Source organism: Olea europaea, chromosome 15 (assembly GCF_002742605.1).
Source record: "Olea europaea var. sylvestris chromosome 15, O_europaea_v1, whole genome shotgun sequence".
NCBI classification, from domain to species: domain Eukaryota; kingdom Viridiplantae; phylum Streptophyta; class Magnoliopsida; order Lamiales; family Oleaceae; genus Olea; species Olea europaea.
Genome location: NC_036251.1, coordinates 2,356,777 through 2,383,610, shown reverse-complemented (window position 1 = coordinate 2,383,610; position 26,834 = coordinate 2,356,777). Strand labels below are relative to the sequence as shown.

Genomic DNA, 26,834 nt, shown 5'->3' with positions numbered 1-26,834 from the left:
ACACCGAACATGGAAGTCATTACACCAATTTAAGAGATGTAAGACCATTCCACAGCTACAAATCTCAACATTCTTATCGACATGGATCCCCATCCTCCAACCAATGTGGTAGTATGTGGTATGAACTTAGCACCAAATGTGATCAAAAACTGTGCTAACTCATATCGGTCCTCATAATGTTTCGAATCAAAATGAAGCCACATGTCTCTAAACGAGACTCATCTTATGTCTTTATACGTCATATTTCAAGATGCCAATAATATAAAAAGACATAAGTCAAATGCATGCTTAAAAATAGTTCATGGATAGGGGAAAATTTATTTTATTATCAGAAGGGGCTGTACCCAAAAATATATGGGTTGCCTACGTACCCCGTAAAGGGATCAAGCCCAAAACGTAGTTCTTTACATAAATAACTCCCACTAACCAAAAACATCAAATGTTTCCACAATACCCATATTAGTAACATGTGTCTTAAAGACTTTTGGAGCGAGTCCCTTAGTCAAGGGATCTGCAACCATCGCCTCTGTATTAATATGCTCTATTTTCGTTTACCCTTCTTTGACTCTATCTCTAACAACCAAATATTTGATGTCAATATGTTTTGATCCACTAGAACTTTTATTATTCTTTGAAAAGAATACTGCTGCACTGTTATCACAGTAAATGGTAATCGGTCTTAAGATGGAATCAACAACTTTCAAGCCAGAGATGAAATTTCTTAACCAAACGGCTTGGACTGTAGCCCCATAACATGCCATAAATTCAGCTTGCATAGTAGAAGATGCCACTAAAGTCTGTTTAGCACTTTTCCAAGAAATGGCACCACCAGCTAATGTAAAAATATAACCTGAGGTTGATTTCAAATCATCTTGACATCCAGCAAAATCAGAATCTGAATATCCTACTACCTCAAGATGATTTGTATGCTAGAATGTAAGCATATAACTTTCAGTTTTCTTCAAATATCTCATAACTTTCTTAGCTGCTTTCCAATGTTCTTATGCTGGATTAGACTGAAATCTGCTAAGGACACTTACTGCGTAGGCTATATCCGGTCTAGTGCAAACTTGAGTATACATCAAGCTCCCCACAGCACTAGCATATGGGATCATCTTCACAGACTCCCTTTCCAGCTCATTCCTTGGACATTGAGTTTTGTTAAACTTATCTCCTTTTATGATAGGTACATCACCAGGTGCACAATTCTGCATATTAAACATTTCTAGAATACGTCGTATATAAGCTTTCTGAGAAAGTCCCAATAAACCACGATTTCTATCACGATGTATTTCAATGCCAAGTACATAGGAAGCTTCTCCAAGATCTTTCATCTCAAAATTAGCAGACAACATTTTCTTTGTCTCATGAAGCAACCCTAAGTTACTGCTAGCAAGCAGAATGTCATCAACATACAGTACAAGAAAAATAAAATTTCTCCCACTGATTTTAAGATAAATGCATTGATCAATAGTATTTTCAACAAAACCAAGAGATGTCACAACCTCATTAAACTTCAAATACCACTGTCGAGATGCTTGCTTGAGACCATATAAGGATTTGTTTAACTTACACACCAAGTTTTCTTTTCCTTTTACAACAAAACCTTCAGGTTGTTTCATATAAACCATTTCAGAAAGATCTCCATTCAAAAATGTTGTCTTAACATCCATTTGATGAAGCTCCAAATTGTAGTGTGCCACAAGCGCCATGATAATTCGAAAAGAATCTTTTGACGAAACAGGGGAGAAGGTTTCAAGGGTAATTGGCGCAAAACATCCTTACCTTTCGAGATTATTGTGGAAAACGTCCCTACCTTTCATTTTTTGGCATTTTTGCCCTTATTTACCACCTTTCTTGCGCTGAAAGTCCTTTTCACTGTTTTTTGACGATTTTGCCCTCTATTCAAATAAAAGAAAAAGAATAGAATAGAAAACAAAAGAATTAATTGCAACTAATACCCCAAAATTTCAAAAAATTACAAATTAGCAATAAATATAGGAGATAATAGCCCAAATGGTTACTAAACTTTGCCAAAGGTCCAAAAAGGTCATTGAACTTTTTTAAATACAAAAAGAAAAAAAAAACCAAAAAAACCAACAAAAAAAATTGAAGAAACGGGCCCCACCAACAAAAAAAGGACAAAAAAAATAAGGAAGGTGAAAATGGAGGAAGGTGAAAAGTAAACCAAAAATTATTTTTTATTTTTTCAATCATACATTTTTAATCAAAATTTATTGAAAATTTTATTTTTAAAAATAAAGAAAAAAAATACAGATTAGTTTAAAAACTAAAATTTTCAATAAATTTTGATTAAAAATGTACGATTGAAAAAATAAAAAATAATTTTTGGTTTACTTTTCACCTTCCTCCATTTTCACATTCCTTATTTTATTTTTATTATTATTATTATTGGTCCTTTTTTTTGTTGGTGGGGCCCGTTTCTTCAAATTTTTTTGTTGGTTTTTTTGGTTTTTTTTTCTTTTTGTATTTAAAAAAGTTCAATGACCTTTTTGGACCTTTGGCAAAGTTTAGTAACCATTTGGGCTATTAACTCCTATATTTATTACTAATTTGTAATTTTTTGAAATTTTGGGGTATTAGTTGCAATTAATTCTTTTGTTTTCTATTCTATTCTATTTCTTTTATTTGAATAAAGGGCAAAATCGTCAGAAAACAGTGAAAAGGACTTTCAGCGCAAGAAAGGTGGTAAATAAGGGCAAAAATGCCAAAAAATGAAAGGTAGGGACGTTTTCCACAATAACCTCGAAAGGTAAGGATGTTTTGCGCCAATTACCCAAGGTTTCAATATAATCAATGCCCTCTCGCTGAGTGAAGCCTTTTGCAACCAATCTTGCTTTCTTTCATTCAACATTTCCTTTTGAATCTAATTTACTTTTGAAAATCCACTTGTTATCTACAGCCTTAGCATCTGGAGGAAGTTCCACAAGATCCCAAACTTTATTCCTTTCCATGGAATTCATTTCATCTTCCATGGTAGCTATCCATTTATCTACCTCAGGACTTGTCAATGCTTGATTATAAGTTACAGGATCAACAATATGCCCAATATTAAAATCACTCTCCAATAAATATGTAACATAATCACTGGGCAATGCAGATCTTCTTTCCCTTTGTGATCTCCTAACTTGTGGCTCAGGAACCGATTCAATCGTTGTTTGAGGAATTGAAGATTCCTCCTGGTTCCTCGGTTCTTCATTAACAACTTCAATTTGTTGGGAACCAACTCTTTCCTATATGATGGGAATTGGAACAACAACTTGATTAGGTTCAACAAGAATTTCTCTTAACGTGGAACTCCCACTATCTCCAAAATCTTTCTCCAGAAACTTAGCAGTAATGGACTTCACAATTCTAGTGCCGCGATTTGGACAGTAAAACTTATATCCCTTTGATCTATCTGGATACCCAATAAAGTAGCCAGGAGTTGATTTAGGGTCTAATTTCTTTTCAAATGGATTATAAATCCTAACCTCAGCTGGACATCCCCAAACTTTAAAGTGAGCCATACTTGGCTTACGTCCTGTCCATAATTCAAAAGGTGTCTTTGCAATAGTTTTACTTGGAACTCTGTTCAAAATATACATAGCTGTTTTCAAGGCTTCACCCCACAAATATTCAGGCAAATTTGTTCTACTCATCATACTTCTAACCATATCTTTTAGAGTTCGATTACGTCTTTCAGAAACACCATTCTGCTCAGGTGTCCCTGGCATGGTGTATTGGGGTACTATTCCACACTCTTGTAAAAATTTTGCAAAATCACCCATATTTTGACCAGACTCGTCATATTTCCCATAGTACTCACCACCTCGGTCAGATCTTACAACTTTGATACTTTCCCCACATTGTTTCTCTACTTCCAGTTTGAAAACTTTGAATTTCTCAAGTGCATGTGATTTGTCGTTAATCAAATAAACATATCCATAACGTGAGAAATCATCAATGAAAGTTATAAAATATTTATTCCCACATATAGTGGAAAGCAAAGGTCCACTGATATCAGTGTGAATTAAGTCCAAAATTTCATTACTCCTAGTCGAACCCTTCCTCGTAGACTTAGTTAACTTTCCTCTTATACAATCTATACAAGTGTCAAAATCGGAGAAGTCTAAGGAAGGAAGTATCTCATTTTTTACTAATCTTTGCATTCTATCCTTAGAAATATGACCCAATCGCTTATGCCACAACATAGAGGATGATTCACGAATTAAAGCCCTTTTCTTTGATACATTTGTAACACACGAGACATCGCCAAAAGAAGCCAAAGATAATTTATATAAATCATCACATAAAATACCATTTCCAATCAAACGAGAATCATTAAATAACTTAACCATTCCATTACCAAAATTAAATGTAAAACCACAAGTATCAAGTTTTGGTATAGAAATTAAATTCAGTCTCATTTGCGGTACATAAACTGTATTCTCCAAAACAAGATAAAAATCAGACTCTAAAGTTAACTTCACTACTCCTATGAATTCAACCTTCACTTGAAATCCATTTGCAACGCTCAAGCTTACTTCATTCTCACTTGGCCTCCGTTTGCTTATGAACCCCTGCAAGGAATTCGCAATATGAATACTAGCTCCCGAGTCTAACCACCAAGAATTCAAAGGTACATCTACTAAAGAAAATTCAAAACAAACTAAGGCCAAGGGAATACCTAGAGAACTCTTCTTCTTTTCCAACCAAGTCTTGTACTTAAAACAATCTTTCTGCCAGTGACCCTTCTTTTCACAGAACTTGCATTGATCATTTTTCTTTATAACTCCTTTGGGACCACTAAGATTTTTATTCTGTTGACTTCGGTGGAACTTATTACCCTTACGAAACTTAGGTTTATGATTATGAGAAGGCCCTTATTCTGTGATGGCTGAAAAGCTAATTGCACAGTTTCAACAGTTTCACGGCACATCCTATACTCTTCTTGGGCACATACTGCTATGAGGTCATTCAAATTCCACTTATCCCGCTGAGCATTGTAAGCAACCTTAAGCTGATTAAACTTATTAGGAAGGCTATTCAAAACATGATAGACCAGGAAAGGTTCCGTAATGGGAATGTCAAGAGTCTTTAGCTTAGATGATATATTTATCATTTTCATGACATGCTCCCTAACACCACTTGTATCATCATATTTCATGCTCATAAATTTATCCATCAGATCCCCAGTTTCGACTTTATCAGACTCAACAAATTTTTCTCCTATGGTATCCATAAAACTTTTGGCATTTTCATTATCAGGGATGGCACCTAGAATGGAATCAGATATCGATCGCTTAATAATTTTCAAACAGAGTTTGTTAGCCCTTTCCCACTTTTCATGCTCGGCTACATATTCAACGGTACTCTTATCTGTGAGTTTTTCAAACTTTTTCTCCATTGCAAAATCCAAACCCAAAAGACCAAGTGCTATTTCTACGTCTTGTTTCCATCTCACATAGTTATTCTCAGTCAAAGTTTCAATAGCAGACAATTGATTTGATAGAGATGAGGCATTATAAACTGTGGAAACATAAAATATCACTCTTAATATCATCCAAACTTAATGCATGCAATCAAATGGATGATGAAATATCAAACTAATTAATATGGGCTATTAATTAGATAATCCGTAATTTAAATCGAAATATATGAATTTTATTACGGTAAGAGCCTATGTGCATCATCATAAAGTCACATTTGGGTCGACAATACAACATGCTATAAGGTACTCTTAAAACACATCATGTAGCCAGTTAACAAAATTACATTGATTTTCGAAACATCAACACCTTCGGGCAGAAGGAAATTTGTAAACCAAAATAATCTCGTTAACTTTCTCATGCCATTTTCCAAAAATATTACATATAATAACACCTTTGGGCAAGATATTATATGCAATAAATCAAAAGTTGTTGGGCAAAAATATATGTATTTTTATTGTAGAGAAAATCGAATAAATAATAATGAGTGTGTCACTTTGACAGCTACCACCCATTTTTATTTCAAAATATTTCTCTTAGTGAGAAAACAAGAATCGTCGCAAGGCCCATAGAAAAATTCAATCACTAAATAATAATCATGGAACAATTATAATCATTAATCGATGAATGACAAAATTCACATGTGATTGAGAACTAAAATTGGCAACAAAATTTTAATATATAAAAGGCAAAATTTAAACGAACAAATAATAACGACAATAATTATACATTTAACGAAAATATAAAAGTTGTCAATTATTATTATTATTATTTTAAACGGGTCAATTTTAAATAAAGTTTTAATTTGGATCAAAATTGAAATTTTAGGGTCAAAACTTTAAAAATCCAATTTGAAACCATTAAATTTCAATTCAAAACAATTTTTTTTTTGAAATTTGCAATCTGACCCTTAGATTTAAAATTGCGTGACAGGTCCTTATTTAAGTAATTACAATATGACCCCCAATTGTTAATTGTAAACAAGGGCTTGAAAATTAGTTATTTACAACAAGAGCCCCCATCTCCCTCTACTGCTCGTTAACACAGAAAACGCCCAATCAAATTTTTTTTTTTGAAATTTGCAATCTGACCCTTAGATTTAAAATTGCGTGACAGGTCCTTATTTAAGTAATTACAATATGACCCCCAATTGTTAATTGTAAACAAGGGCTTGAAAATTAGTTATTTACAACAAGAGCCCCATCTCCCTCTACTGCTCGTTAACACAGAAAACGCCCAATCAATTTTATTTTTTTTTTCAGCTTTTTAAAGGGATATTCAGGTATCACCCCAAAGGAAACAAGAGGCATCTTTTCTTTTGCACTCACAAGCCCATTTGTGCAACCCATTAACAAAACAGAAGTCTTTTAGGTTCGTATGATAACATAATGCTGAACCAAAAGAATCCAAATCTGATCCGACCGCTGCCACTTATGGATAAATTAGTTTGAATCCACCGTTACAATCATAGAAACACCGCTGAATCAAATATTTTGCAACCACATCACACAATGTTAATTCGGTTCAAATTTCGGAGCTCGGTGAATTTCGACAAGGTGGACATCGATGGCCGGGGTTCAATCTCTGTTCGAGAGCTACGGGCTAAAATTCTTAACGGAAAAACCCTAGGCGCTGCCCGGTAACAGCAGCACGATTTCGATCTTGTGTTCTTGGATGCGGATTTTTGTTTGGTGATGATACAAAATTGGGTTTGCAGATTGGGTTCTCTACAAAATTGGGGAAGGAAACGGGAACTCTGCGGTTTTCATATTTCTAGGTTTCTTTACTTGTATTTATATAACAAATTATGCATATACACACATACGAAATTATATGCACATAATCTTCACATGAAAATTTAATGTAAAGACGAAAAAGTTTAAAACAATAATTTGTTTAAATAATGGATTCTGATCTTAATATGAGGCTCTGATACCAATTTAATATTAAAATTTCAATCATGCTAAGAATCAAAAATCATCAAATAATAAATTAATAAAAACGAATTTATACCTGCGAAAGCCATTGTTGATATGAATAGTAGTTGTAATAGCAGTCAAGATCTTTCCCTTCTTACTCTTCACAAAATAATAGCTATCAATGGGGTAAGCTAATGAAAACATATATGGAGAGGAGAGGGGACCTATCCTTTATATAGGAAATAATTGAGCCGTCCCATTACGACTAGAATTCTAATTAGGGTTTATTTCCGGCCCACATACTTTAAATTACCACATCAAATTAATTACAACCCGTAAGGTGTAAAAGGACCAATTGATCACTTAATAAATTTGGCCCAAATACAAATATCATTATGAGCCATATATCTAACCCGTAAAATTTTGCAATCGAATGTGAAGCTCACATATAGAATTATTAATTATTCCAACAGTCTCACCTCAGATTGAGATTTCTGTCACTCATCAAGTTCCTAAATATGTTCAAGAGCTTTTGACTGAGGTTAAAGTCCTTAAGAGTGAGCAGTTTCAATACTTTGGCTCCTGTCAAGAACCACGAATAGGAGTGCAACTAGAATACAAACTACAGTGTGAATGATGGAAAACTAAGGGAGAAAAATGAATATAGATCGTATAAATAAATTTATAAGCAATATCCAGTTTTTTTCAATGTGTCTGTACACACACACACGGGTGGGTGAGAAAGAGGGGTCTAAATTTTGAACCTTTGCTTCATGCAAAAGCATTGGTAATTCGCTGCTGTGATCTCCATGTGGCAATGCCATCATTGGTGGAGACTACGCTAGCTTCCTCTGTTTTAGTTTTACAAGTCTAATTTGAAACAAAAAATTTATAGCTTAGGTTAAATAATGGACTTCGTAGAACCAAAATATCTGCATCTACCATCCTGTATCATTTTGTAACAGCAAATACAAACTTAATGTTTTTTCCCGAGAAAGGAGGAGGAAAGCTGTAACATTGAGAGAGTACGAGTACATATTACAGATTACTACAATTCTAACATCCTAGTCTAAAGACTCTTATTTTAAACTATCTATAACTCTTCTCACCCTTTTGGCCAAATCTTATTCTTTTTGTATATGATATAGAAAAATGAGAATTCTTGAGGAATGGGGATCCTTGCCACGCGTTTTATATAACGTGATTTTATACCGCAAGCGCATGGTGTCAAGTTTTGTAGTATATTAAAGAATTAAAAAGTGTCGAACCCACAGGGATTGATATTCGACTTCCACTGAGTACTATAATTGTGTCCGCGTTTACTTTATCTAGACAATCGAGTGTTAAATTGATACTTGAATACTAAACTAACGTCAATGAATTAAATAGTACAATAAAAGTGAGGCAATTTCTAAAGACTAAATCAAAATTACGTAATGTCCAGGGAGTGATTTCACCGTATTCTCAACATAATTCTCAATCCTAATAGATATTTCCATCAACAATTTCTCGAATTTATAGGCAAGAATTCTAAATTAATTCTATTTCCCCCTCTCGAGCGTCAAATAGAACCTATCTCTATATTTTAACCCCAATATCTCTATTCTGAATTAAATATATAACGATTATCACGCACTTAGTTCTTGTTTTACCCTCAAAGATTCGTACTTTCTCTCGAAACCTACAAACCTATGTTACATTGTTCTTAGATCACGCCTAAATTTCCCTCTCTCGAGCACCAAATTTAGAACATCAATTCATTCAATTGGTGATCAGGCAACTGAAAGCATTAAACAAGAACAATACAAATCAATTCTGGAAAATTAAATTGAAATACTATAAAGAAATTAAATCATGTCTCAAATAGGTTACATCAAACCCTAGATTTAATAGTTTAGTTCATGATTGAGAAGAAAAACACAATTAAATACAAACTAGAGTGCATGTATAAGAGAAAAATAGAAAAAACTCAAGTTGCTGCTCTATTTCTCAATCTTGTTGCTAGATTTCTCAGTTTTCTCCCTTCTTCTTCTCCAAAATCGGGTCGATCTTCTCTCAATTGGTGCCTCTCTTTTTTCTTGCCTCTTCTGCCGTCTAACCCCCTTTTCTTGTTCTTCATCTTAGTATTTATATTTTCTAAGAGTCCTCAAGGGTTAGGGTATGATTTTTTTAGGCCGAAAAGTTAATTAAAAATTCGGGTTTTAACGTTTTGGGATTTGGCGCCACGGCGCCCAAGCATGGCTCCATGGCACCGCGATTATCATGGTAACTGGCGCTATGACACCAGAGTTTTTGCTCAATTCTGCCTGTGTTGGGCATCATGGTGCCTAGGTCTGGCGCCGTGGCGCCTAAGTTTCTGCTTCCTTCTTGTCCTTATTTGGGCGCCATGGTGCCCCTTTTTCTGCGCCGTGGCACCAATGCCACTGCTTTGCTTTTCTTCGCTTTGTTTTCCAAGCCTATTTTCCACTTCTATCATATTCAATACTTGCTTATTCATGCTCCATTTTATTATATTTTTGCTCATCATCGGCTCCCAATAGTGGTATTTTCTCGAGAGTTGTCCAAACTGCAAAATAACACGAACACACATATCAAAACGTTCAAAAATGCTCAAGAATACATCAAAAAACGTGATTTAGAAGCTTTAGTTTAATGAGTGAATTACACTCATCAAACACCCCCAAACTTAGTTCTTTGCTTGTCCTCGAGTAAACACAGAACTAAAGATAATTATTAACGAACACAAAAGCATGACTAAGACAGACAAAGTCACTCAAAAGAAACTTTATGTTAGACACCTTGCATTTATAGTTCAAGATTAAAAACACAGCATCAAATTCATGAAGTACTTCAAAACTGTAATGCACGCATCAAATCGTCGCTCATTCAATGCAAACGGGTGTGTGTGTGGAGAGTGAAGCATAACACTGTACAATAATAAATTGACCCAATTTCCGACCTTAAAAGTCAAATATTTCCTTGTTTCGCTCATGGGATTCACACACCCCCAAACTTGTTTTCTTTTCTCTTTCGAATGTGTATTCTAAAGTTGATTTTTTTTTTCAATGCTAATTTCTTACACCGCTAAAGTTTGGTTAGATTTCACTATTGCAGTTCAACCTATCAACAGATGAGGATTCTCCTTATTTTTGACTGCTTCAACCTCTAGGAATCAACCAAGTTACTAACCTCTCATCAAAGGTTTAATCCTCTAAAACAAGTGTTTGGGGCGTAATCAAAGTATGTGATATATAAATTTATTTATTTTATTTTTATTTTTATTTTTTTATATTTTTATATTTTTTATATGTATTCTTTAAACACCCTTTGTGTGGACGTCACTCCCTCAAGCTTTCTAAATGACCCTTGTAACGAATTTTAGGCCGATAACTTCCAAATCAGACGACTTTAGGACACCAGGTTTTAAAACCCTTACAGGCTTAATCGCTCGAGTCAAAAAGGCTACGAAAAGACGATTCACAATGAGATTATTAAAGTTGTCCTCATTGGAATTTTTTTTTAATGCAATGATTAGTGCAATGCCCCTTATTAAACACCTATTCTCGAAAATCGACCTCCAACTTAAAGTTTTCACCCAATTTTCATCCTATTAGTCTCAGACAATCCACGCAAAATTTAGCACACATGGAATCCATATTTATCTCCAAGTTTTCCTACAACAGCTTAACCTACCAAACAGCCTATATTTGGTTTAAAGGTATAATAATGTTTAAAGGTTGTTTGGGTTTAGCATCTAAGTTCTCTTATTCAACCTATAAACATGGATCAACCTACTCATGTACAACGCTACAATCAACCCACATGCAAAAATAATTTCCGTTTCACACGAATAAGCAAAAATCTAACTCACACATATAACTTATCCATAATCCATGAACCAATACATATTCTTAATATTATACATCATCGCCGACAAGGCTATCTAACTCACACAAGCATGCAAAACACGAAATGAATTTTATTTTTATTTTTTATAGATGCACACAATCATACAAAATAAATAAATAAAACAATAGGCAATTTTAGATTTTAGACAATTTAAGATACTCCTCCCAAACTTAAACTACACATTGCCCCCAATGTTAAAATGGAAGAAGGGGAAGAGAGATACCTCAGTGAAGACATCAATTGTCTTCCTCTTCATCAGGTGGAGCACGAGGGTGGGAATGAGGTGGAAGTGATGGCGGTGGAGGGAAGGTGAGCTCGGGATGTGCAGATACCATAATCGCCATGCAAGCGTTCTGGTATTGAAATTGGTCAAAGATGGTGGATTGTAAATGATTCATTTGCACTTGCATGCCCTCCTGCCATCGGGTCATGCGCAAATCCATGGCTTCAAGACGCCGAAGGACGTCTTCCGTAGCATCAGAAGGTTGTGGAGGTGATGGTATAGGGGGTAACGGACGAGATGATTGAGAAGAGCTAGGCACTTCCCGATGCACACTGTGTCTATAGTGTTCCTCTGCTTCAGAACTAATGAATCGTCGACGATCAAACGCAGTAGTAGAGGAAGAGGCAGTGGCCTTGGATTTCTTTTTAGGAGGCTGGAGTAAGTGTTCTTTCACAATATCAACTGAAGTTAACCGTCCACCTGAATCAATTAAAGGATTTTGTCTTAGAAAATGAAGTATGTCCCAAGTAGGCACGAAAATCTTAATGAAACAAAGTATCGAACATGTGGTAGGCGGCTATAATAAACAAGTACAAAGTTGAATGCAAGCCATCAAAACTATCCCAAGAATCATACAAAAGACGTTTTTGGTGACATTTATCAAATACTTTGTGAGCAAGACAATAGATTAGTAGTTAGGAAAGTTTGAGCCCATAGGAAATTGCAAAGTCTTCTAACATAGATTCCAACATTGACAAAGAATGTCAAAGAGGCAAAAGAACAAACACATGGTAGGCATATAACAAAATAATTTTGAAGATAAAACAAAGGCTCACACAAGCTTTACCAAAACACAACCCAACAAAGAAAAATGATATTGTGACATAGTCCTAAACAAGATTACCAAAAGAAGTTCAAATTAAACTACAAAAAAGAAAAATTTGCATTGTAAAGGAATGTACCTTCTTTGATGAACTAGTCACTAGCCTTTCACTTCTAAGATATGGGTTGTTATAGATGTAAAAACGTATAAATGTCGGGTAGTAAGAGAGAATTAGTGTGTGCAAGTGTGGGGGAAAGAGGGGGAGATTTGAGAGGAAAGAAGAATATAAGGGTTTTGTGGGTAGGGAAATGAAAAGAAAAAAAATTGTGTTGTTGTTTTAAAGATAAAAACGTGTTGGGCGCCATGGCGCCAATGTTACTGAATTTTTTTTTTATTACCTCCAACCTACTCCTTTCCCATATTGATTAGAGTGTTGATGCAACCATTTGAGCATGACCTACAAAATAAAAAAAAACGAACTTATCAAATTGGCGTAAGAGGAAAAGAACATGTCAAAATAATGAAAAGAAACTTAAGAAATAGAACTTGGGTTGCCTCCCAATAAGCGCTTCTTTTACGTCTTTAGTTGGACGTGGATGTGGTTTCAAGTTGGTTCATCAAGGGTAATTTCTTCCACATCCCAGTTTTCCTCTCCATAGTAATGTTTGAGACGTTGCCCATTTGCCTAAAAGGTAGACCCATCCTTGCCTACTAATTTCACTGCACCATAAGGGAACACCTTGCGGATTACAAATGGTCCTGACCACCGGGATTTGAGCTTGCCTGGAAAGAGTTTTAAGCGAGAATTGAATAGAAGAACCGATTCTCCTGCCTTGAAATCTCTCCTTAGTATTCTTTTGTCATGCCACATCTTTGTTCGTTCTTTATATATCTTTGCATTTTCATATGCATCGTTCCGGAATTCCTCCAATTCATCAAGCTACAACAAGCGTTGGGGACCAACCAATTTCATGTCTAAATTCAATTTCTTCACAGCCCAATAAGCTCGATGCTCCAATTCTACCGGTAGATGACAAGCTTTCTCGAATACCAGACGGTAGGGTGACATTCCAATTGGAGTTTTAAATGCTGTTCGGTATGTCCAAAGAGCGTCATCTAGTTTGAGAGGCCAGTCCTTCCGATTGGTATTCACTGTCTTTTTCAAAATCTGTTTAATCTCTCTGTTAGACACCTCTGCTTGCCCATTTGACTGTGGATGATAATCCAGTGCCAACTTGTGCTTGATATCATACTTAGCTAGAAGAGAATTGAACAACTTGCCACGCGATTTATGCAACGTGATTTTATACCGCAAGTGTACGGTGTCAAGTTTTATAATATAGTAATAGAGTAAAGAGTGTCGAACCCACAGGGATTGTAATTTAAATTTCACTAAGTACTATAATTGTGCAATTTTCTACTTTATTTAGACAAAGGTATGATTAAATGGATTTAATGTTTTATGAGTGAATAAATTAAACTAATCTAACGTGAATTGGATGCGACAAAATTGGGGAATACAAATTATCAAATGAGAAGGCCTAGGGATTGACTTCACCTAACTTTCAATTATGATTTAATGATTTCCAATAATTCTATTTAATTTTCCCATATTTAAAAGCAAGAATCCTAATTTATTCCTCTCCCCTCTCTCGAGTGCCGGCTAGAAAAAAATCCTAGATTCCAATTCCAATATCTCTATTCCGAATTGAAAATCAAGAATTTATAAAAGTCCCGATTCTTTTATGGAGTAAGCTTCACAGATTCTACACTTTCTCTCGAAACCCATAAAACCTATGTTGTGTCAATCTTATGGTCACGCCTAAATTCCCCTCTCTCGAGTGCTAGAATTGACTAGTATCTATTCATTCAATTATTGATCAAGTAATTGAAAGCATTAAAATCATGACACAATTAAATATATGTGGAAAATCAAAGAAATAATTATAAAATCATCAAACCATACTCGATTCGGCTACATCAAACCCGTAGATAATTTGTTTAGTTCACGATATAATAAATGAAAATCATACAAATTATAATAAACAATATAAGGAAAAGGATAGAAAAAAATTAGTCTTTTGGGTAGATCTTCAATCTTTTTCCTTAATATTGTTCCTTCTTCCTTTTGATGTCTTCAATTTTTGCCTCCTTCAAATTGTGTGGTTGAATTCTTCAATCTTGCCCCCTTCCATCTCTCCTTGAAAATAGGGTTTTTAAATGGTATTTATAGTATGTTGGGGTTATTGGACGAATTAGGGTTGAGTTGGGCCAATAAAAGATTCCAAAAATATAAAATCCCGTTTTTCCGCACAGGCGGCGCCATGGCGCCACATTCACTGTTGTTTTCAGCATCTTGGGCGCCATGGCGCCCACTTCGGGTGGAAAAGGCCGTTTTCGCCTCCTTCAATATTTTTGCCATAACTTCTTCATCCGATGTCCGATTGAAATGATTCAAGATGCGTTGGAAAGGTAACTCAAAGGGCTATAATTTTCTTCAAACATCATTTCAATTCGATCGTTTGCTATGTCAGAAATAGGTCTCAAACTCCGGCGCGTAACTTTTCGGTTGAAAAATGATTTGTGATCATATTTTGATTAAATTTGATCCCTTTGACACCTTCCTTCATCCAATTGACTCCTAGCACTCTTGGATCTTCATCGTGAGTTTCGACACAACTTTTGATTAATTGCATTTTAATCCTCGAACTCTGGATCTCTTACATTTTGGTCATTTCATCTAATTTCGCTAACTTTTGCCTATTTCCTACCTTTGGCCTCTTTGAGCTCTTGTTTTCTCCACTTCCATCAATCTACAAAACAACACCAAAATCACTTGTTAGCACTTCTAAAATACTCTCCAAGATAACAAAATCATGAAATTAATGGTATAATATAATAAGTGTAAATCACTCATCAAACACCCCCAAACTTAATCTTTTGCTTGTTCTCAAGCAAACACCAAAACCAATAAAAATAATTAATGGACACACGAGCACAACTAAGACAAACAAAATCACTTAAAATAAATTTCGCTATATAGCTTGCCTTCATGTCTCAGGATTAAAAACATAACTTCGATTCCATGAATCACTTCAACGCTATACAATAATAAGTTGACCCAATTCCCGACCTTAGAAGTCAAATTTTTCCTTACTTCGCTCGTGGGATTCACCCACCCCCAAACTTATTTTCTTTTCTTTTTCCAAGGGTGTAACCTAAGGTTAAATTTTTAATACTAATTTCTTACACCACTCAAGTTTGGTTAGATTTTACTGAGTGTAGTTCCACATGTCAACGAATGAGGATTCTCCTTATTTTTTACTGCTTTAACCTCTAGGAATCAACCAAGTTACTAACCTCTTATCAAAGGTCTAATCCTCTAAAACAAGTGATCGGGGCTTAATCAATGCATTTGATATCTATTTTTTTCTCTTTTTTTTTTTAAATTTTTTTTCATATATATCTTTATTCTTTAATCACTCTTTGTGCGGATGTCTCTCCCTTAAACTTTCTAAATGACCCCTTGTTGCGAGTTTTAGGCCGATGACTCCCAAATTAGATGACTTTAGGGCACCAAGTTTTAAACCCTTACAGGCATAATCACTCGAGTCATAAAGGTTACGAAGAGACGAATCACAATGAGATTATTAAAGTTGTCCTCATTGGGATCTTTTTTTTTATGCTGCGATTAGTGCAATGCCCCTTATTAAACACCTATCCTCAAAAATCGACCTCTAACTTAAGGTTTTCACCCAATTTTCATCCCATTAGTCTCAGACAATTCACACAAAAACTAGCACACATAGAATCCACATTTATCTCCAAATTTCCTTATAATAACTTAATCTACCAAACATCCTATATTTGGTTCAAGGTATAATAATGTTTAAAGGTTGTTTGGGTTTAGCATCTAAGTTCTCTAATCCAACATATAAACATGAATCAACCTACTCATGTACAACGCTACAATCAACTCACGTGTAAAAATAATTTTCGTTTCGCATGAATAAGCAAAAATCTAACTCAAACACATAACTCGTCCACAATTCATAAATCAACGCATTTCTCAATTACACATATCAATTCCGGCAAGGTTATCTAACATACACAAGCATGCAAAAACACGAAAAGAAATTTTTTTTTTTTAATCAATGCATACAATTAAGAAATTAAAAACAAAACACACAAATAAAATAAAATAATTTTTTTTTTAAATGCACACAATTCACACAATAAAAAAAATTAGGGAATTCTAGACAATTTATAATATACTCTCCCCAAACTTAAACTAAACATTGTCCCCAATGTTAAATTAAAAGAAAATGAGGAGGACTTCCCTGAATTGTCTGAATTGCCAATGACGATTTGTGCTCTGACGTTGAATTTGATGGACGCTTCTTCTAACTTTTACCCCCAAACTTAAGATTTTTCATGTTCTCCTCGTCAAAGTTGGTATGATTATTCTGCGGCGTCATGTTCCTGAAAAAACAAATTTAGATATTAAATATATGGAACAAGTGTTACTTAGCTCAAACATCAAATAACCAACTTGACTACTTATAAACCTAAGGGAAGATGGGATATGGCTGATGAATTCCTAAATATAAATTATAAAATAACTGAAATATCATATTAATCAAAAATAGAAAACGATATAAAAATAAAAATAAAATAAAACACTTGGGTTGCCTCCCAAGAAGCGCTTCTTTATAGTCATTAACAAAGAAGGCTTTTGATGCCCTGTCCATTTTTCTTCTTTTGACTTTGCTCCACTCTTCGTTGTTTCTCTAGATCTCGTACTTGTCCTTTTCAATGTAATAGGATCTTTTTAGGCCATCTGATTCAAACTTAACAATGTAGACTTCAACTTCTTATTCGAACTTAATCACAAAATCAATTTCTCTAACATCAATGAATGATAAAAACGAATTTATGTTGCTTTTATCTTCATTGATTTCTACATCTTCGTTTGGTTCCTTTGTGATCAAGTTGTCTTTCACTTCAGGCTCTTCTACGATCGTTGAAATTTCTTCGGATTGACCGATTGATCCACATTCAAGATCCACAAGCAACGAGGAATCTTTCTTTTTAATCCCTTCGAGTGGATTGTATTTCCACCTTTTCAATTCATTCCAGTAACTCCAATCTCCAATCGATATTTTGCTCTCTTCCAAATTGGCCAGTTTATTGTAGTACTTTGCAATCACCCTCTCATTCAACATAGGAGGACCTTTTCCCGTAAGTATGATGTCCTCATCCCAATCGTCAGGTGCATAATCTTCCAAAGGCATATAGGCTTCATCAGAGTTGTCAATCGCTTTTTGTCGACATTTTAAATAATGTATAAACCTTACAACCTTTATTGTATGGGGGTTCATAGGTGTATGCCAACAGAACTCGGTGTAATGCATCTCCCAGCAAATCTGACAGAAGACATTTTCTACAACAACGTCATTTGTATCCATGTTGAGATTACTTATTTCAATTGCTATGCTCTCTTGCCAATGTTGGAAACATGCATATATTATTGAGTAGTTCCTGGAAAGAACACCAAAAATGATCAGGGTGGATAGCCAAAATTAACAAAAAAAAATCTAAATTAAAATAGAAATTACTTGGTAATAATATTAGTAAAAATTAAATTCTACAATCCTCGGCAACGATGCTAAAAACTTGCCACACGTTTATATAACGTGATTTTATACTGCAAGCGCACGGTGTCAAGTTTTGTAGTATATTAAAGAATTGAAAAGTGTCGAACTCACAGGGATTGATATTCGACTTCCACTGAGTACTATAATTGTGTCCGCGTTCACTTTATCTAGACAATCGAGTGTTAAATTGATGCTTGAATACTAAACTAACGTCAATGAATTAAATAGTGCAATAAAAGTGAGGCAATTTCTAAAGACTAAATCAAAATTACGTAATGTCTAGGGAGTGATTTCACCGTATTCTCGACATAATTCTCAATCCCTATAGATATTTCCATCAACTATTTCCCGAATTCATAGGCAAGAATCCTAAATTAATTCTATTTCCCCCTCTCGAGCGTCAAATAGTATCTCTATATTTTAACCCCAATATCTCTATTCCGAATTAAATATATAAAAATTATCATGCACTTGGTTCTTGTTTTACCCTCAAAGATTCGTACTTTCTCTCGATACCTACAAACCTAGGTTATATTGTTCTTAGATAACGCCTAAATTTTCCTCGAGCGTCAAATTTAGAACATCAATTCATTCAATTGGTGATCAGGCAACTGAAAGCATTAAACAAGAACAATACAAATCAATTCTGGAAAATTAAATGAAAATACTATAAAGAAATTAAATCATGTCTCAAATAGGTTACATCAAACCCTAGATTTAATAGTTTAGTCAATGATTGAGAGGAAAAACACAATTAAATACAAACTAGAGTGCATGTATAAGAGAAAGATAGAAAAAACTCAAGTTGCTGCTCTATTTCTCAATCTTATTGCTTGATTTCTCAGTTTTCTCCCTTCTTCTTCTCCAAAATCGGGTCGATCTTCTCTCTATTGGTGCCTCTCTTTTTCTTGCCTCTTCCGCCGTCAAACCCCCTTTTCTTGTTCTTCATCTTGGTATTTATATTTTCTAAGAGTCTTCAAGGGTTAGGGTATGATTTTTTTGGGCCGAAAAGATAATTAAAAATTTGGAATTTAACATTTTGGGATTTGGCGCCACGACGTCCAAGCATGGCTCCATGGCGTCGTGGCGCCAGAGTCTGCGTTGGGCACCATGGCGCCACGGTGCCTAAGTTTCTGCTTCCTTCTTGTCCTCATTTGGGCGCCATGGCGCCCAGTTATGGCGCCGTGGCGCCTAAGTTTCTGCTTGAATTCATCGCTTTTTCTGCGCCGTTGTGCCAATGCCACTACTTTGCTTCTCTTCACTTTGTTTTCCAAGCCTATTTTCCACTTTAATCTTATTCAATACTTGCTTATTCATGCTCCATTTCATTGATCATCATTTTTGCTCATCACCGGCTCCCAATAGTGGTATTTTCTCGAGAGTTGTCCAAACTGCAAAACAACACGAACACACACATCAAAACGTTCAAAAATGCTCAAGAACACATCAAAAAACGTGATTTAGAAGCTTTAGTTTAATGAGTGAATTACACTCATCAATCCTCATCTCTATAAATGTATTTGTGTATTCTTTCTTGTTCAAATGAGGACAAATTGATTTGATATGACAATATTGTCACAGAAGAGAAGGCACGTGATTCTGAAGAACCACCATGCCCGCAAGATACACAAGTTGAAGTTTGAACAGGCAGCGTTTGTTATAGGCATTATTCGACAGAAGGCCTTTGAAAACACAGCGCGCTGTGCACTCAGGTAAATACGAGAAGCTGAAAAAACTTCTCTCTGAAGAACTATTCGCGAAGTTTTGTTTATGGAATCTATTTGCAGTGTGAACATTGGGTTACCAAGACTGGTTTGCAAGGTTTTATGATGCATTTTAGTATGTATCATCAACTTGAGCAGTTTAAACTGCACAACTAAACGCTGGTTTTTGGTTTATTCATTTATACTTTCTTGGTGGATATTTACTTGTGCTTTCTTCTTAATTTTTTTATTTTATTTATTTTTTTATTTTTTTTTCTGTTCTTTGTTATAATCCATTACTTTTTATAGGGATTTATTTGTATTATTAGTAAAATATTTTTATTTTCCTACTTTTTGGTTTTTTTTGGTTCTACCATATTTTAATTTTTGAATATTTATTCTCAACTTGGTACTTGATTCAAATGAAATTTTTAATAGCATTTGGTTCAACTTTCATTGAAGAATAACTTATGTTCCCTCCATCCCATTTATATAGGTTTAGTTTCCTTTTTTCTTAGCCCAAATATATAGTCTTGTTTCTTAATTTAAAATATTTTGTTTTGTTCCTTTATTAATATACCCTTATTTAATTTGCCTAGTTACAATCAATTTTCCCACTTAATTTTCCTATTTCTTGAAACCAATTTTTAAATTCTTTACTAGTTCCAACAATAATTTACTATTAGTTGTTGAAAATTAAATATAGGTAAACTAGAAAATTTCTTTACAAAAATTACTTTTTCAATAATATTAAATAAGATTTCTTAATTCGTATTAAAAACAAAATAAGCGCATATAAATGGAATGGAGGGAGTAATTCTTTTATCCCATGTGCAGTCGTTTTGTTTTGGATCTTTCCTAAATTGTAGAATTAAATATGAAGGATTTACATAGTGGATTTTAAATTGGGAAAATTGCAGTCAAGGTATCAAACCTTTCGTTTATTAGCAGACTTTGACGAAATCTTTAGTTTGTGCCACCGTGAGTATCAAACCTTTAAAAATGTGCAGCTCAAGTCTAAATTGACAATTTCCATTAGTTTGACTCCAAAAATCGTCAGTTGACCCCAAAAATTAAAAATTTAATAATTTGAACACATAAGATAGGAGCATTTTGGATAAAACACATTTTTTTCAATTACATCAAAAATTTAAAAAAAATAAAAATAAATAAAACCACAACCCATCTCTTTCTTCCCCAAATCAAAATCACTCCTCCCAACCACCAAAACCAACCGGTAGCCACCACCACCCATTTCTCTCGAAACCTTAAGCTCCACAAAACCAAAATTTGTAAATTCAAAATTTCTGGGTATATAGAACTTACATGATCTTAGCCAAGCCAATCCAACAAATTCTCTCAAAATTAGTCTTCAATCCCCATTACCAACGGAACCCGGAGCAAAGTCAATGAACTTTAGCTAAAACAAGTACCCTTCTATGATTAATTTAGCTTAAAGCAACAAAATTTTCCAATGGGATGGGTACGGGTGGGGCAACGTGGCTCAGCAGCAGCAGAACCAAACTTTAGAAACTGGTTTCATCTGTGAATTCTTGGAATCATAGAGAATGCCAAAAGCATGACTTTACATGTGTGAATACTGCTAAATCAGTTTAAAAGAAAGAATGCTTGTGCAGCTGTAACTAGAAGCAGAAAAATTCAAAGAAATGGGTGGTTGTGGCTGTCGGCGGGGAATGTGGTGGTTGAAAGGAGTGGTTTTGATTTGGGAAAGAAGGAGATGGGTTGTGGTTTTATTTATTTTTGTTTTTTTAAATATTTAATGTAATAGGAAAAATGTATTTTATCCAAAATGTCCCGTCTTATGTGCTTAAATTATTAATTTTTTAATTTCTAGGGTCAACTGACAATTTTTGGAGTCAAACTAACGGAAACTGTCAATTTAGATTTGAGTTGCACATTTTTTAAAAGTTTGATAATCACGATAGAACAAACTAAAGGTTTGGACAAAATATACTAATAAACGAAAGGTTTGGCAATTTTCCCTTTTAAATTTATAATTTGTTGTTTTGACAGTGCCTTGATTTCCGTCCTTGAATTTTGAAGGTGTTTGGTAGGTGCAGTCCATGTCAGGCTTGGCCTAAATTTTTTTTTTTCCATTTTTTTTTTTATCAATTGATTTTTTGGGGAAAAAAATAATAATAATAAGAAAAGAAAAAATAGTTCGAACTGAGGGCTAGAGAGCTTGGGCTAATCTATGAATCTCTCTAGAATCAGTTCACGTTTGCACTCGAGTCAAGTTGTGAAGAATTTATAAATAAATAAAAATAAATGATAGATAAATGTATAGTATTTGTGGATCTATTGAAGTTATATGTAATTAATTATGAAATTTAACCATTTATAAGACGAACATTTAACTTCCCAATTCCACTCAGGAAAATTGATGATTCGTCTGTGGATAAATGAAATGATAGGCATCACATGAAACCATTATTTAATGACGTGGAATAAATACAATTTCAACGAAATAAATGTCATCATTTATCATATTATCAATTTTCGTCAATTCAAGTGACAAATTGAAGAGATATACCCAATTGAAATCAATTTAAAGCATAGTTACCCGACTGAATAAATTGAAGTATAGTTACTTAATTGACACTAGAATGACATATAGTTATGGAGTAGAATTTATCCTATCTATATGAATTTCAAGAAACAATGAATTCGTTTCTGGTTATTACAATTAACTAGCTCTTTAATAGTGTGTGTGTGTGTGTAATATTCTAAAAATTTATAGTATTAATTATTTAGTGGTGAGGCCTTTGATCTAAGCATATTTTGATAATATTGAAATGTTGAGAGACAAAAGTGAAATAGCATTAAGCTCAATTTTGTTTTGACCAAATTATTACATTTTGATAGAGCGAATATAAGTATATCGATATTTGGCTCATTGTGTAGATTGTAATTAATTAAGAGTTTTTTATTCTAAAAAAAGTTGTTTCGAATAAAATCATATTAGGATAAATCCGATTAAAAAATATAAAGTTAAATGAAATTTAAAGGAATTGAAATATAATCTAAAACCCATTTTCCTCCTTTTTAGTCCAGGGACGTGTGTTGATAATTATGAGTTTGATTATAAAAAATGTTACTTGAAATTTTAATTTAATTTTGATAATGGTGATCTTCTTTGTGATTTGGATAGAGTTTAATAGTAATCTTAATTTGATAAAATTTAATAGTAATCATAAATCTATTATTTAAAATCAATTCTTATTGAAATTGCTTGTATTACACAGTTTTTTAATTTTAGTTACATACAAATTCAATTAAAATTTTAACTATAATTACTGCAAGAATTCTCATTAATTCACCACAAGAAATAGAGAGAGCCATGGTAGACAGAAAGAGAAGAAAAGGAATTAAAAAAAAAAAAAGGAGGATTTTTGTGTGCAATGTTTTATTCTTTTCAATCTTTCAAAATCAAGGTAAAATAATTATATACAAGTGGTTTGTTTTCGTGTACCTTTATGTATTCAGTCGTTTATACATGAATTACTACTGGACCTTCGAGTTCTTTAGAAAAATACATGAAATTCTAAAAGATACAAGTGTTCAAATTGATTGTTATATAATTGTGTATGAAAACTGTACTTATCTTATAGGGTGTTTTTAAATACCCACTCTTACAATAGCTTTTAAAAGTTAGTTCGGATCGATTGGATTCGTGGCAGAATGGTGATGTGGGCTGTCAATAGATTGAAGAAAAATAAGCACTAAATTTTTCTATCTTTCAATCTATTAGTTTAATTTGTTCAAAGACATGTTATTCAATTAGCATGGTGATTAATTTTTATTTTTTTTTAAGATACAATTTCACGTATTAATTTAAATCTATGAATATTCTAGTTATATTTTTATAAAGAAAATTATTTTTATCGTTCTACATTTAACATAAAGAAAAGTAAGTTTTTGGTAACACTCTAGAGTTTATGAAAATTTGGAATGTTACAGTTTGGTATCAAAGCCTATATTTATCTTTTTGTAGATTTTTTTTATTAGTTTCAAATAAATAAGTTTTAATAGAAATTTGCCAATTTGAAAATTATATTTTAAGAGACGTCTAGTTTAAACTTATTCTTTGAGTTTTCTTGATTTTCGTCTTCACAAAATTGAAAGGTTTTGTCAAAAAAATCTAAACTGTTTGGGATTTAAGTGCCCCACATGTGACCTCCTCATTATCTGAAAGCATTTTGGTTGCTCGTTATTCAAATCGACAAGACAAAAAATAATATTTAAAATCATTTCAAGTTAAGAAAATTCTATTTTTAGAAACTTCTTTTCTTTTTCTTTTTTTAAAAAAATCTATTTTAAGAAATTTCTAATAAAAAATATAAAAATACATTATTTTTCATAAACATTAGGAGTTTAAAGACAAATGTAAAATTTTTAAGATCTTAAACATGTAATGAGATAAAATAAAAATTAAAAAAAAAAAATCATTGGTACACGACGCTCGCTATTCGATCACTCTCCAATTGATCCCAGTTATAAAATATAATGTTATATTTTTAACATGATTACGAGTCAACTTACTTCGTGTCATGAAATGTATAAACATGTTTACCTCGCATAATTAATCAGTAGAAAATTTTTCACATTTTTTATGAATATTGTTCATGAGAATATGAAATGAGATAGATTGTTAATAAAAGATTAAATATAATTGGATCTAGATGTGTCAGACATAATTAGAGCATTTCAAATGCACGAGAGGTTGTACATTTACGAATTTCATTTTTTAAGGAGGGGAGTTTGTAATATTCCAAATTTTTATAGTATAGAATTATCTAGTGGTAAGGATTTTGATCTAAGCATATTTTGATAATATTGAAATGTTGAAGGACTAATGAAATAGTATTAAGCTCAATTTTATTTTGATCGAATAATCAAATTTTGATAGAGCGAGTACAAGTATATCGGTATTTAACTCATTGTGTAGACAGTAATTAACTAGGAGACTTTAGTTCAAGAAAAGTTGTTTTGGATAAAATCATATCGGGATAAATCCTATTAAAAAATGATGTTAAATGAAATTTAAAGGAATTTGAAATATAATCTAAAACCCATTTTCCTCCTTTTTTTAGCCTAGCCACGTCTATTGATAATTATGAGTTTAATTAGAATATATGTTAATTGAAATTTTAATTTAATTTTGATGATGGTAATTTTTTGTGATTTGGATGGAGTTTAATTGTATTCTTAATTTGATAAAGTTTAATGTAATCATAATTCTAATATTTCAAACCAATTCTTATCCAAATTTCGTGTATTAAACAATTTTTCAATCCAAGTTGCATGCAAATTCAATTAAGAATTTCAACCATAATTACTATTGTACTGTAAGAATTCCCATTATTTCACCACAAAAAATAAAGAGAACCATAGTAGAGAGAGGGAGAGAGAGGAAAAAGTATAAAAAATATAATAGGAGGATCTTTATGTGCAAGATTTTATTCTTTTCAATATTTCAAAATCAAGGTAAGTTTTCGTATACCTTTATGTATTTGGTCGTTTATGCATGAATTATCAATGGACCTTCGAGTTCCTTAGAAATATATATGAAATTCTAGAAAAATTTAAGATAATCTAAGATAGGTGTCTCTTGGTCACCGGTATACTCCATAAGAAAAGAGTAGTATAAAGTATTTAAATTTATTGTTATATAATTGTGTATGAAAATTGAACGTATCTTACTTAGTGTTTTTAAATACTCGCTCTTACAATAATTTTATAGGTTAGTTCGCATCAATTGGATTCATGGCATGATGGTGATGTGGGCCACCAGTAGATTGAATTAAAATAAACACCAAGTTTTTCTATCTTTCAATTTACTAGTTTAGTTTGTTCAAAGACATATTATTTAATTAACAAAGTAATTATGTCTTTTTTTAGGATATAATTTCCATGTATTAATTTAAATCTATGAATATTCTAGTTATTTTTTCAGAGAAATTTATTTTTATCGTTCCGCGTTTAAAAAGAAAAGTAAGTTTTTTGTAACACTCTAAAGTTTATTAAAATTTGTGATGTTCCAATGTTTATATTAGACAAGAAAACAGAAGGGATAATTTTGGGAACATTGCAAAGCCTCGCTATTTTATTTTATTTTATTTTATTTTTTTTGGGTGGGGGTGGTGGGGGTGGAGATAGTCAAACTCCACAATCTTTGGGATCGAAGAATTGTCTTATTTTCTTATTCAATAATTCTAACTTTTCTTTGTCAATTGCTAACACATGCTTCGAATAAGATTGAACAAAAACACTAATAACCTATTCTGCATGCATATGATATAATTCATTATAGTTTTATCCAGTTAAATCTATCGAAGGCATTGTAAAAATGATTATTGATCAGAATATAAGACAACGGTGAAAAAATGATTCCATAATTTAAGTTTGTTTATATTTCTATAGTAGTTAAAGCTTTGAAATATTATTGATGATTTTCTTATTTTAGAAACAAATTTATTTCTATTGTAAAATAATGGATAATAATGAAGAACTAATTTGTATTATCTAGAAGTCTATACTTTATAAGAGTGTATTATATTCAGGGCGTATTTGGGAGCCATTAATTTTGGCCAGAAAATAATTATGTGACCGCTGGCAATTATTTGTCTAACGCACCATGTGAAGTACACAGAGACAACAGTTGTATCTTTTCCATAAACTGCCCTTTTCAAGAGGTTTTAGACACAATTTGAATTGTTTTGATTTTTGATAACTGCAAAGGGTAAAGTTGGAATTTTATGCAATTTGAATTCAAATAGGTCCCACATTGACGTGACGGAAAAAATGCATTTTGAATAAAAATAGGGATCAAACGGGGGCTCAAATTGTAACTCACATTTATACTATATATATACTGGGATCATCGATATATTATAATAAAATACATACTTGAGTTTTAACTCTATCACTTTTCATCCATTATTTTTTCTTTTAATTTTGTAATACGTTATCAACACAAGCTCTAGCCGACTAGTTTGAAGAAAAAATATCCTCTCCAAAAGAAAAGTTGAGACTCGGCTATGGTAAACAAAATGTGACTTTGGTAATATGAAAAATTGATTGCCAA

General features: G+C 33.0%; 1 long non-coding RNA gene across 1 annotated transcript; it reads right to left on the bottom strand.

Annotated features, from left to right (window-relative positions):
• Positions 1 to 18,670: 18,670 nt before the first annotated feature.
• Positions 18,671 to 21,452, bottom strand: LOC111409813. The gene is made up of 2 exons (XR_002705557.1): positions 21,053 to 21,452; positions 18,671 to 19,414 (listed from the first exon to the last, which is right to left on the bottom strand). It is a non-coding gene; the product is annotated as an uncharacterized LOC111409813 (long non-coding RNA).
• Between the last annotated feature and the right edge of the window lie 5,382 nt (positions 21,453 to 26,834).